Source organism: Bubalus kerabau, chromosome 6 (assembly GCF_029407905.1).
Source record: "Bubalus kerabau isolate K-KA32 ecotype Philippines breed swamp buffalo chromosome 6, PCC_UOA_SB_1v2, whole genome shotgun sequence".
Taxonomy (NCBI): Eukaryota; Metazoa; Chordata; class Mammalia; order Artiodactyla; family Bovidae; genus Bubalus; species Bubalus kerabau.
In genome coordinates, this window is record NC_073629.1 from 43,372,286 (window position 1) to 43,385,340 (window position 13,055).

A 13,055-nucleotide genomic window follows, 5' to 3' on the forward strand; every position below is an offset into this window, starting at 1 on the left:
CAGTATTCTTGCCTGGAGAATCCCCATGGACAGAAGAGCCTGGCAGGCTGCAGTCCATGGGGTCACAAAGACTCTGACACAACTGAGCGACTAAGAACAGCACATGGGGAAGAAGTCTGAAATCTTGTGGAAGGATAGAAATCAATTGAATGGCATCTTTAAAGTGCTACAGGAAAAAAAAAAAAAAAAGGCATCAGTTAAGGACTTTACATTCAGGAAGTTATTCCAAATAACAAAAATGAAAACAACAGATTTAAAATAATTTGTGTCAAATTCCAACAGATTTTTTTTTTTTTTACAGAAATGGGAAAACTGTCTAATTCATATAGAATTACAAGTGGTCCTGAAGAGCTAAACTAATCTTGAAAAAAAGAATAAAATCTGATGCTTCGCACTTACTAATTTCAAAACTCACCACAAAGCTGCAGTAATTGAAGGAGAATGATACTGGCATAAGGATAGACTTATTAACAAATGGAATAGAATTGAGAGTCTGTAAATACACCAGTATACCTATGGTCAATTGGTTTTTTATAAAGGTGCCAGGTCTGTTCAATAGTGAAACAATAGTTTCTTCAACAAATGGTGTTGGGACAACTGAATTACCATATGTAAAAAAGTGAAGTTGAACCCTTGCCTCACACACATACAAAAATTAAATCAAAATGGATCAATGACTAAGTATAAGAAGTAGAACTGTAAAACTCTTAGAAGAAAATATAGAAGTGAATCTTCGTGAACTTGGATTTGACAATATATTCTTAGCTATAACAACAACAAAAATAGATAAATTGCACTTAATAAAAAAAAACACTTTTGGGTATCAAACAACATGATTAACAAAGTGAAAAACCAACCTACAAAATGGGAGAAAATATTTTCACATATGTGTATGGTAGGTTTAACATCCAGAATATGTAAAAGCTCCTACAACACAACAATGACAAAAAAAGACAATCCAATTTTTGAATGAACAAAGGACCCAAAAAGATATATAAGTGGCCAATAAACACATGAAAAGATTCTCAACACCATTGGTCATTAGGGAAATGCAAATGAAAGCCGCAGTGAGGTCGCACAGCAGAGCTACTAGGACGGTGATCATTTCTTTTAAAGGAAAATAGCACATGATGAGAATGTGGAGGAAATGGAACATTTGTACATCGCTAATGAGAATGCAAAATGTTGCAGCTGCTATGAGAAAATAGCTTAATCTTTCCTCAGAAAGCTAAACATAAGTTATGATCCAGCAATTCCATTTTTACCTCTAAGAGGGACTCAAATAGACATTTATATACCAATACTTCTGGTGGTTCAGATGGTAAAGAATCTGCCTGCAATGCAGGAGACCCTGGTTCAGTCCTTGGGTCAGGAAGATCCCCTGGAGAAGGAAATGGCAACCCACTTTAGTATTCTTGCCTGGGAAATCCCATAGACGGAAGAACCTGGCAGTCTACAGTCCATGAAGTCGGACACTTGGAGTCGGACACAACTGAGCAACTAATACCAACATACCAATACTAACTGTAGCATTACTTATAATAGTCAAAAGTTAGAAACTTCTCCAGTGTCTATCAACAGATGAATGGATAAACAAAATGTGATCATATACATACAGTGGAATATTGTTCAGCCATTAAAAGGAATGAAATTCTGATCCATGTTCATTCAATATGGATGAACCTTGAAAACATATTAAGTGAAATAATCCAGGCAAAAAAGACAGATATGCTTGGTTCTATTTGTAAGAAATATATATAATAGACAAATTTATAGTGACAGGAAGTAGAATAAAAGATACCTGTGGCTAGAAGTTATTGCATAATTCTTGGCTACAGTGTTTTTTGGGTTTTTTTTAGGTTTGTTTTTTTTTTTTCAATTTTATTTTATTTTTAAACCTGAAACACTGTATTAGTTTTGCCAAACATCAAAACGAATCCACCACAGGTATACATGTGCTCCCCATCCTGAACCCTCCTCCCTCCTCCCTCCCCACACCATCCCTCTGGGTCGTCCCAGTGCACCAGCCCCAAGCATCCAGTATCGTGCATTGAACCTGGACTGGCAACTCGTTTCATACATGATATTACACATGTTTCAATGCCATTCTCCCAAATCTTCCCACCCTCTCCCTCTCCAACGGAGTCCATAAGACTGTTCTATACATCCGTGTCTCTTTTGCTGTCTCATACACAGGGTTATTGTTACCATCTTTCTAAATTCCATATATATGCGTTAGTATACTGTATTGGTGTTTTTCCTTCTGGCCTACTTCACTCTGTATAATAGGCTCCAGTTTTATCCACCTCATTAGAACTGATTCAGATGTGTTCTTTTTAATGGCTGAGTAGTACTCCATTGTGTATATGTACCACAGCTTTCTTATCCATTCCTCTGCTGATGGACATCTAGGTTGCTTCCATGTCCTGGCTATTAGAAACAGTGCTGCGATGAACATTGGGGTACACGTGTCTCTTTCCCTTCTGGTTTCCTCAGTGTGTATGCCCAGCAGTGGGATTGCTGGATCATAAGGTAGTTCTATTTTCAGTTTTTTAAGGAATCTCCACACTGTTCTCCATAGTGGCTGTACTAGTTTGCATTCCCACCAACAGTGTAAGAGGGTTCCTTTTTCTCTGCACCCTCTCCAGCATTTATTGCTTGTAGACTTTTGGATCGCAGCCATTCTGACTGGTGTGAAATGGTATCTCATAGTGGTTTTGATTTGCATTTCTCTGATAATGAGTGATGTTAAGCATCTTTTCATGTGTTTGTTAGCCATCTGTATGTCTTCTTTGGAGAAATGTCTATTTAGTTCTTTGGCCCATTTTTTGATTGGGTCATTTATTTTTCTGGAGTTGAGCTGTAGGAGTTGCTTGTATATTTTTGAGATTAGTTGTTTGTCAGTTGCTTCATTTGCTATTATTCTCTCCCATTCTGAAGGCTGCCTTTTCACCTTGCTAATAGGTTCCTTTGATGTGCAGAAGCTTTTAAGTTTAACTAGGTCCCATTTGTTTGTTTTTGCTTTTATTTCCAATATTCTGGGAGGTGGGTCATAGAGGATCCTGCTGTGATGTATGTCGGAGAGTGTTTTGCCTATGTTCTCCTCTAGGAGTTTTATAGTTTCTGGTCTTACGTTTAGATCTTTAATCCATTTTGAGTTTATTTTTGTGTATGGTGTTAGAAAGTGTTCTAGCTTCATTCTTTTACAAGTGGTTGACCAGATTTCCCAGCACCACTTGTTAAAGAGATTGTCTTTAATCCATTGTATATTCTTGCCTCCTTTGTCAAAGGTAAGGTGTCCATATGTGCATGGATTTATCTCTGGGCTTTCTATTTTGTTCCATTGATCTATATTTCTGTCTTTGTGCCAGTACCATACTGTCTTGATAACTGTGGCTTTGTAGTAGAGCCTGAAGTCAGGTAGGTTGATTCCTCCGGTTCCATTCTTCTTTCTCAAGATAGCTTTGGCTATTCGAGGTTTTTTGTATTTCCATACAAATTGGGAAATTATTTGTTCTAGCTCTGTGAAGAATACCGTTGGTAGCTTGATAGGGATTGCATTGAATCTATAGATTGCTTTGGGTAGTATACTCATTTTCACTATATTGATTCTTCCAATCCATGAACATGGTATATTTCTCCATCTGTTAGTGTCCTCTTTGATTTCTTTCACCAGTGTTTTATAGTTTTCTATATATAGGTCTTTAGTTTCTTTAGGTAGATATATTCCTAAGTATTTTATTCTTTTCATTGCAATGGTGAATGGAATTGTTTTCTTAATTTCTCTTTCTGTTTTCTCATTATTAGTGTATAGGAATGCAAGGGATTTCTGTGTGTTGATTTTATATCCTGCAACTTTACTATAGTCATTGATTAGTTCTAGTAATTTTCTGGTGGAGTCTTTAGGGTTTCTATGTAGAGGATCATGTCATCTGCAAATAGTGAGAGTTTTACTTCTTCTTTTCCAATTTGGATTCCTTTTATTTCTTTTTCTGCTCTGATTGCTGTGGCTAAAACTTCCAAAACTATGTTGAATAGTAATGGTGAAAGTGGGCACCCTTGTCTTGTTCCTGACTTTAGAGGAAATGCTTTTAATTTTTCACCATTGAGGATAATGTTTGCTGTGGGTTTGTCATTACTGGACACTTCATTGCACTCCAGAGAGAAGACATACAGTGTTTTTTGGGATGATGAAAATGTTTTGGAAACAAATGGTGGTGATAGTTTCAATTATGAATGCAATTAATACCTTAGAACTGTACTCTTAAGGTAGTTAAAATGGCAAGTTTTTTATATATTTTATCACAATAAAAATTTTAAATAATAAGTCAGCCATTAAAAAGAATACATTTGAATCAGTTCTAATGAGGTGGATGAAACTGGAGCCTATTATACAGAGTGAAGTAAGCCAGAAAGAAAAACACCAATACAGTATACTAACGCATATAAATGGAAATTAGAAAGATGGTAACGACGACCCTGTATGTGAGACAGCAAAAGAGACACAGATGTATATAACAGTCTTTTGGACTCTGTGGGAGAGGTAGAGGGTGGGATGATTTGGGAGAATGGCATTGAAACATGTATAATATCATATAAGAAACGAATTGCCACTCCAGGTTTGATGCATGATACTGGATGCTTGGGGCTGGTGCACTGGGATGACCCAGAGGAATGGTACAGGGAGGGAGGTGGGAGGGGGGTTTGGGATGGGGAGCACATGTATACCCGTGGCGGATTTCATGTTAATGTATGGCAAAACCAATACAATACTGTAAAGTAATTAACCTCCAATTAAAATAAATAAATTTATATTTAAAAAAAAATAAATAATATAAAAAAGAAAGCAATTTTAGATAATCAGAAGCAGATTAAAAATGTTTTCAGCACCTCGGCTTTACAAGAAATTTCAAAGGAAGCTTTTCATCCTGAAAGGAAATGATATAAAATGGAAATCTTAATTGAAAGGAAGGAAGGAAGAGAACAAGAAATTGTAAGTATGTGGGTAAATATAAAGGTCTATCTTTCTCTTCTTAATTTCTTAAAAATAAATTGACTAAAGTAAAAATAATAATGGTGTATTTCAGGCTTAGAACATTTTTGGGGCTTTAAACATACAGTGTAAAATGTGTGACATTATATAATAGCACAAGTGATAGGAAGAGATAAATTTCAAATTGTGCTGTTATAAGGGTCTTACATATATATTAAATAGTATAGTATTAATTATAGATAGATAAGAAAGCTCTAAATATAATCATGTAAAGAGGTAGTTAAAAACATAAATAGAAGAGACAGAATGAAACTCTAAACAATTCTCAACTGAAGGGAAGATAGAAGAAAAAAGACCCCACAAACAAAGGGAACAAATAGAAAACAGAGAGTGAGATGATATTAATTTAAACCCAATCATGTCAATAATTATACCAACTATAATTGAACTAATAATGTTAAAAACTGGAGATTGAAGACTAATGAGGAAACAAGACCTAGTTGGAACAATATACAGTTTAGAAGGCATATATTCTAAGTACAAAAACAGTTTGAAAATAAAAGGGTAGAAAAATGAAAATTCAGTGTCAAATATATACCCTAGGTTTGACATTTCATTTTTAAAGGTTACAGCTATCTCAGAGGGACTGAACTGGATGTACTCTTATCCTTTCTCTGAAGCATAACAGTACACCACTGCACAATGTCACCCAATCTGAAGACCAATGGTAAAGGAAATTCTTCAGGAAAAAAAATGAAAATCCATCAATATGAACATCTAAATAAAAAAATACATAGAAGTGTATCATCAGAATAAAAAAAATTTTTCCCAGTTTATATTGCCAATTTCCAAAACAATGCAGCAAACATAAACCCAGTCCAGATGTCAATTATAAATACTAATATAGCTTGGAGTCTTATTTAAAGGGAGAAATTTTTGGAAATAGTTAATGCAGCAGTTGCTACACAATAATAATAGTACTTCAACTCTTCCTCTATCCTTTTAAATTAATTTTCCAAAGTTGGAGTGTAATCTTTTCCCGCTTAGACTATGCATTAATTGAGACTTCTCACCACTCTTTGTAATGTCTAGTATACAGTATTTCTACTTCCTATATCTTTGCTCTGCACAGTCACCTTATCCTGCCTCCCACCATCTAAGAAGAAAAGATGGTCAGACTAAGAAACAAGTAAAGTCCACAAGATGTCTGTATGTTTTGTGTGGCTTCAGAGTTAGATTGAAATTGCCAGGCACAGATTTAGTCTTGTAATTTTGTTTACACATTGGGGAAGAAGAATTCAATTTGTTAAATGTTTCATGTAACTGTAGCCAGGTTTTACCAAGCTAGGAACCTGGACCTTCTCTGTGTGTGTTAGTTGCTCATTTGTGTCTGACTCTTTGCGACCCCATGGACTATATAGCCCACCAGGCTCCTCTGTCCATGAGGAGATTCTCCAGCCATTCCCTTCTCCAGGGGATCTTCCAGAGCCAGGAATCAAACCTGGATTTCCTTCACTGCAGGCAGATATTTACCATCTGAGCCACTAGACCTGAGAACTTGGACCTTTTATGTGTAGTGATTTTTTAACCCTAGTTTTCATAACCTGGAGGTCAGACTGTTGCTTTTGCATGATGTATGTAGTGTCTCTGGAGAAGGCAATGGCAACCCACTCCAGTACTCTTGCCTGGAAAATCCCATGGACAGAGGAGCCTGGTAGGCTGCAGTCCATGGGGTCGTTGGGAGTCGGATACGACTGAGTAACTTCACTTTCACTTTTCACTTTCCTGCATTGGAGAAGGAAATGGCAACCCACTCCAGTGTTCTTGCCTGGAGAATCCCAGGGGCAGTGGAGCCTGGCGGGCTGCCATCTATGGGGTCGCACAGAGTCGGACACGACTGAAGCGACTTAGCAGCAGCAGCAGCAGCAGCATGCAGTGTCTCATGACTGCAGTTTGCTTTGTTTTATAGTATCTGTACTTGTATTTTTCAAGAGCTATTTTGTAAATAGATGATGTTATTTCTCCATTGACAACACAATTTTTTTAAAAAAGCAAAATCACCACTCCCAAAAAAAGGGTAGAACAATATGCAATAAAAAAATTAAGTGTGATATAGTCACACCAGTCTGCTATTAACATCAAAGAGTCTTCAAGACAGGGAATCAGGGATGAAGTTATCTGATGATAAAAGGTTCAGTTCATCAAGAATGATCCTAAATGCTTATATCCTTAATAACAAAATTTCAAAATATATGAAACAAAAATTGACAGAACTAAATGGAGAAACAGATAGATTTGTTTCTACATGTTGCTGGATTTGATTTTTTAAACATTTTTATGTCTATGAACATGTGGATTGGAAGACTCAATATTATTAGGATGTCAGTCCCTCTCAGATTGATGTATAGATCTAAGGCTATTCAATTTAAATTCTAAGCAGCTTTTTGTTTGTTGGTTTTTTGAAGAGACTGATATGCAAAACCTAAAATTTATCTGTGAATCCAAAGGACCTAGAATATAATCTGTAAAAAGATAAATAAAAGTGAAACTCTTACACAAACTGACTGAACCTATCAACTTATTAAAAAGCTGTAGTAATCAAAATAGTAAGGTATTGACAAAAGTAGAGAGAAATAGAACTACACAGAGAGAACAAAAATACACATGCATTTTTAAAAGTTAAATGATTTTTGACAAAGCACCAAGATAGTTCAATGAAAAAATAAAAGTCAACAAATAATACTGCAATATAGGATATTTGTGTGGAAAAAATTAATCTCAACTGCCACATTATGTGATACATAAATATTAATTTGAAATACATGATGGGACTAAACTAGAAATTTAACACTATAAGGCTTCTAGGGGGAAAAAATAGGAAGTCATCATGATTTTCTGGTACACAGGGATTTCTTAGAACTCCAGAAGACCTAACCATAATATAAGATTTATATTTATAATTTATAAATGTTAAGAACTTCTTTTTGCAGTGAGACACTGATAATAAAACAAAAATATAAACCACAGACTGGGAGAAAATACCTGAAATATATATATAAAATGAGAAAAGACTTGTTTCCAAGTCATATAAAAAACACTGACGCAGCATCACTACCATCATCATCATTACCACCGTCATTGTCATTCAAATAACCTGATTTTTTAAATGGGCAGAAGATTGGGGGGAAAAACCAGTTAATAAAAGAGTATATATTAATGATAACTAGACATTTCAAAGTCTCTTCTCTGACCTGCGAATCAAAACCACCATGATATGACACTCCCATTATCTACCAAAATGGTTAAAAATAAAAAGACCAACAGCACTAAGTGTTGACAAGGATGGGAGCAAGAGGAGCTCTCCTACTTTGATGGTGGCTGGGTGAAATGGTATGCCCATTTGGAAACAGCTTACCAGTTTCTTATAAAGTTAAATGTATACCTGTTCTATGACCCAGCAATTCAATCTTAGTTTTTAAAATCAAGAGCAATGAAACACAATAGATGGTATTGGTTCTGAGCTCTTTAAATAATATTTTCATAAACAAACTTTCTAAAAGCTTAAAGCAGGGGCCCCCAACTTCTGGGATCTAATGCCTGATGATTTGAGATGGAGCTGATGTAATAATGATAAAAATAAAGTGCACAATAAATATAATGTACTTGAATCACCCTGAAACCCCTGTCCATGGAGAAATTGTCTTCCACAAAACTGGTCCCTGGTGCCAAAAAGGTTGGGGATCACTGGAAAACATACTTGCCAGCTCCACTTTCTTCTTGTTGTTGTTCGGCTGCTAAGTCTTGTCTTACTCTTTGCAACCCCATGGACTGTAGCACACCAGGCTCCTCTGTCCTCCACTATCCCCTAGAGTCTGCTAGGATTCATGTCCATTGGGTCAGTGATGCTATCTAATCATTACATCCTTTGCCATCCCCTTCTCCTTTTGCCTTCAGTCTTTCCCACATAAGGGTCTTTTCCAATGAGGTGGCTCTTCCCATGTGGTTCGTCAAAGTATTGGAGCTTTACAAACAGTCCTTCCAATGAATGTTCACAGTTGATTTCCTTTAGGATTGACTGGTTTGATCTTCTTCAGTTCAATTCAGTCACTCAGTCCTGTCCGACTCTTTGTGACCCCATGAATTGCAGCATGCCAGGCCTCCCTGTCCATCACCAACTCCTGGAGTTCACTCAAACTCATGTCCATCAAGTAGGTAATGCCATCCAGCCATCTTATCCTCTGTCGTCCCCTTCTCCTCCTGCCCCCAATCCCTCCCAGCATCAGAGTCTTTTCCAATGAGTCAACTCTTCGCATGAGGTGACCAAAGAACTGGAGCTTCAGCTTCAGCACTAGTCCTTCCAATGAACACCCAGGGCTGATCTCCTTTAGGATGGACTGGTTGCATCTCCTTCCAGTCCAAGGGACTCTCAAGAGTCCATTTTGAACACCACAGTTCAAAAGCATCAATTCTTTGGCGCTCAGCTTTCTTCACATTCCAACTCTCACATCCACCACTGGAAAAACCATAGCCTTGACAAGATGGACCTTTGTTTTCAAAGTAATATCTCTGCTTTTCAATATGCTGTCTAGGTTGGTCATAACTTTCCTTCCAAGTAGCAAGCATCTTTTAATTTCATGGCTGCAATCACCATCTGCAGTGATTTTGGAGCCCCCAAAATAAAGTGAGCCACTGTTTCCACTGTTTCCCTAGCTATTTCCCATGAAGTGATGGGACAAGATGCCATGATCTTAGTTTTCTGAATGTTGAGCTTTAAGCCAGCTTTTTCACTCTCCTCTTTCACTTTCATCAAGAGGCTTTTTAGTTCCTCTTCACTTTCTGCCATAAGGATGGTGTCATCTGCATATCTGAGGTTATTGAGATTTCTCCCGGCAATCTTGATTCCAGCTTGTGCTTCTTCCAGCCCAGCGTTTCTCATGATGTACTCTGCATATAAGTTAAATAAGCAGGGTGACGATATACAGCCTTGACGTACTCCTTTTCCTATTTGGAACCAGTCTGACCAACCTAGACAGCATATTAAAAAGCAGAGACATTCCTTTGCCAACAAAGGTCCACATAGTCAAAGCTATGGTTTTTTCAGTGGTCATGTATGCATGTGAGAATTGGACTATAAAGAAAGCTGAGCGCCAAAGAATTGATGCTTTTGAACTGTGGTGTTGGAGAAGACTCTTGAGAGTCCCTTGGACTGCAAGGAGATGCAACCAGTCAATCCTAAAGGAAATCAGTCCTGCGTGTTCATTGGAAGGATGGAGGTTAAAGCTGAAACTCCAGTACTGTGGCCACCTGATGCGAAGAACTGTCTCATTTGAAAAGACCCTGATGCTGGGAAAGATTGGAGGCGGGATGAGAAGGGGACGACAGAGGAGGGGATGCTTGGATGGCATCACCGACTCTATGAACTTGAATTTGAGTAAGCGCTGGGAGTTGGTGATAGACAGGGAAGCCTGGCGTGCTGCAGTCCATGGAGTCACAAAGAGTTGGACACAACTGAGCGACTGAACTGAACTGAACTGAGTCCTTGCCAGGTAGTGCAGTGGTAAAGAATCTCCCTGCTGATGCAGGAGACGTGGGTTCAATCCCTGGGTCAGGCAGATCCCCTGGAGAAGGAACTGGCAACCCACTTCAGTATTCCTGCCTGGAAAATACCATAGACAGAGAAGCTTGGTGGGCTATGGTCTATGGGATTGCAAAGAGTCAAACAGGACTGAGCACGCAGCACAAAACAAAAAAAAAATAGTCCTTGTCTTGACCTGACTCTTGCTTTGTTGTTTTGTTATCATCTTAACCACCAGCTCTATTACTTGACTTCTCTCATACATTTCAGTCCCACTGATTATGGCTTCCTGATTTTTTGGCTTTTTTGGTTGCCTTTGCCATCATTTTCTTTGAGTTCTGTGTCCTCATCACCATGACGTTTGTCCAGCTTTCCTGTTTGTTAACTAACCCTTTGGCTTGTCCTCTGGATGCCCTTCTTAGAATTACCACTACAGGAAGACTTTTTGGCACTGACTCCAGCAGTCTGAGCTCTGTTTTGTTGTTTAGCTTTGATATAAGATCCTGGGCATTCCAAACCTAGCCTTCCTGGTTTATTATAAAATCATGCAGTAGATTTCCTAGAATCTCAAGTTTAAAGGAATCCTAAAATCTGTAACAGTACAACCTCTGAGTTAAAAACTCTATATTCTTTCTATTATTTTGCCATTCCTTTTAACAGTTCTTCAAATATTTGATGCACATTTCATATCTCTATGTCTCCTCTTCATAATCTAAATATCCCAGTTCTTTAGTCATCATTTCCAACTTGACTGATTTCCCCAAAATTGGCATCATTTTTATTACTTACCCTTTTACAATGATTTATATGATCTGAAGAGAAACCAGAATGAAAAAGTTGGTTTAAAAACTCAACATTCAGAAAATTAAGATCATGGCATCTGGTCCCATCACTTCATGACAAATAGATAGGGAAATAGTGGAAACAGAGACAAATTATTTTCTGGGTTCCAAAATCTCTGCAGATGGTGACTGCAGTCATGAAATTAAAAGATGCTTGCTCCTTGGAAGAAAAGCTATGACAAACCTAGACAGCATATTAAAAAGCAGAGACATTACTTTGCCAACAAAGGTACACATAGTCAAAACTATGGTCTTTTCAGTAGTCATATATGGATTTTAGAGTTGGAACATAAAGAAGGCTGAGTGCTGAAGAATTGATGCTTTTGAACTGTGATGTTGGAGAACTCTTGAGAGTCCCTTGGACTGCAAGGAGAGCAAAGTAGTCAATTCTAAAGGAAATCAACCCTAAATATTCATTGGAAGGACGGATGTTGAAGCTGAAGGTCCAATACTTTGGCCACCTGATGTGAAGAGCTGACTCATTGAAAAAGACCCTGATGCTGGGAAAGATTGAAGGCAGGAGAAGGGAACGACAGAGGACAAGATGGTTGGATGGCATCACTGACTCAATGGACATGAATTTGAGCAAGCTCCGGGAGATGGTGAAGGACAGGAAGCCTGGCATGCTGCAGTCCATGGGGTCACAAAGAGTCGGACACAACTGAGCAACTGAACAACAGCAAATTTTACAATGAAAGGTGGAAAGAATTTATTTTTTTAAAGTCTCAATTATGTTCTGACCAGTGTGGTCTAGAATAGGGCTTTATATTACTTACTATTAACTTTTACCTAACTTTTTCTGTGGTGATGATCAGGATCTTTTTAAATCCTTATTCTGGAGTCAGCATATTCGTTACTTCCTGCTTCAGCTTCAGCCTCCTCTCAGAGCTGAATCATGAAGCTGGGGTCAGTGTCATGCTACTTCCCATGAAGGTAGACGCCTTCACTAATTTCTCTGCAGCCATGTGCAGATATACAACATGTTGCTGAGGATATGTCCAGATATGTTATGAGTGTTGAAGGGTTCTGTATAATTCTCTTCTGCTTATTGTAACTCCCTCTCATCTCCTATTCACAGAAACCATCTGAATTCCAATGAGGGAGATATTATCAGATGGAAAATCTTGAATCCATGTTGATTTACTCTTTAGCATTAGTAACAAATTTCTTTTCACACAGAACTGATTGAAACACAGCCATGTGTCTATCACAGAAGAGATTCTTGCATGTGTGAGAATTCCTCTAGGTACTGCTCCATTCACCCTGTGCACATTGTGTAGTCATTAAAGCAGTTATCCTAAGTGTCCACATCCTCCCCCAAAGACTTAAAGAAACTCTCTCAAACCCTTGCCAAAATCCTGATTTCATCACATTTATTGTACTCCTTTTATTTACAGGCTTCAAAAAAATGAAAGCTAGTTTGGCATAACTTTCTTTCCCCTTTTAAATTTTGATTATTACTGCTCCATTTTTATTTTAAAAGCTTTAGAATCTTAACAAGGTCCATGTCAAGCTCCCCTTTTCATGCTGTTTAGCAATCTACCTATTTCAAGAATAATCCAGAATTAGTGGATTTTTTTCTTTGCAATTGGGATGTGATTTCTAGGTCCTTATTATTAAAATAGGCCTCCCTGATGGCTCAGGT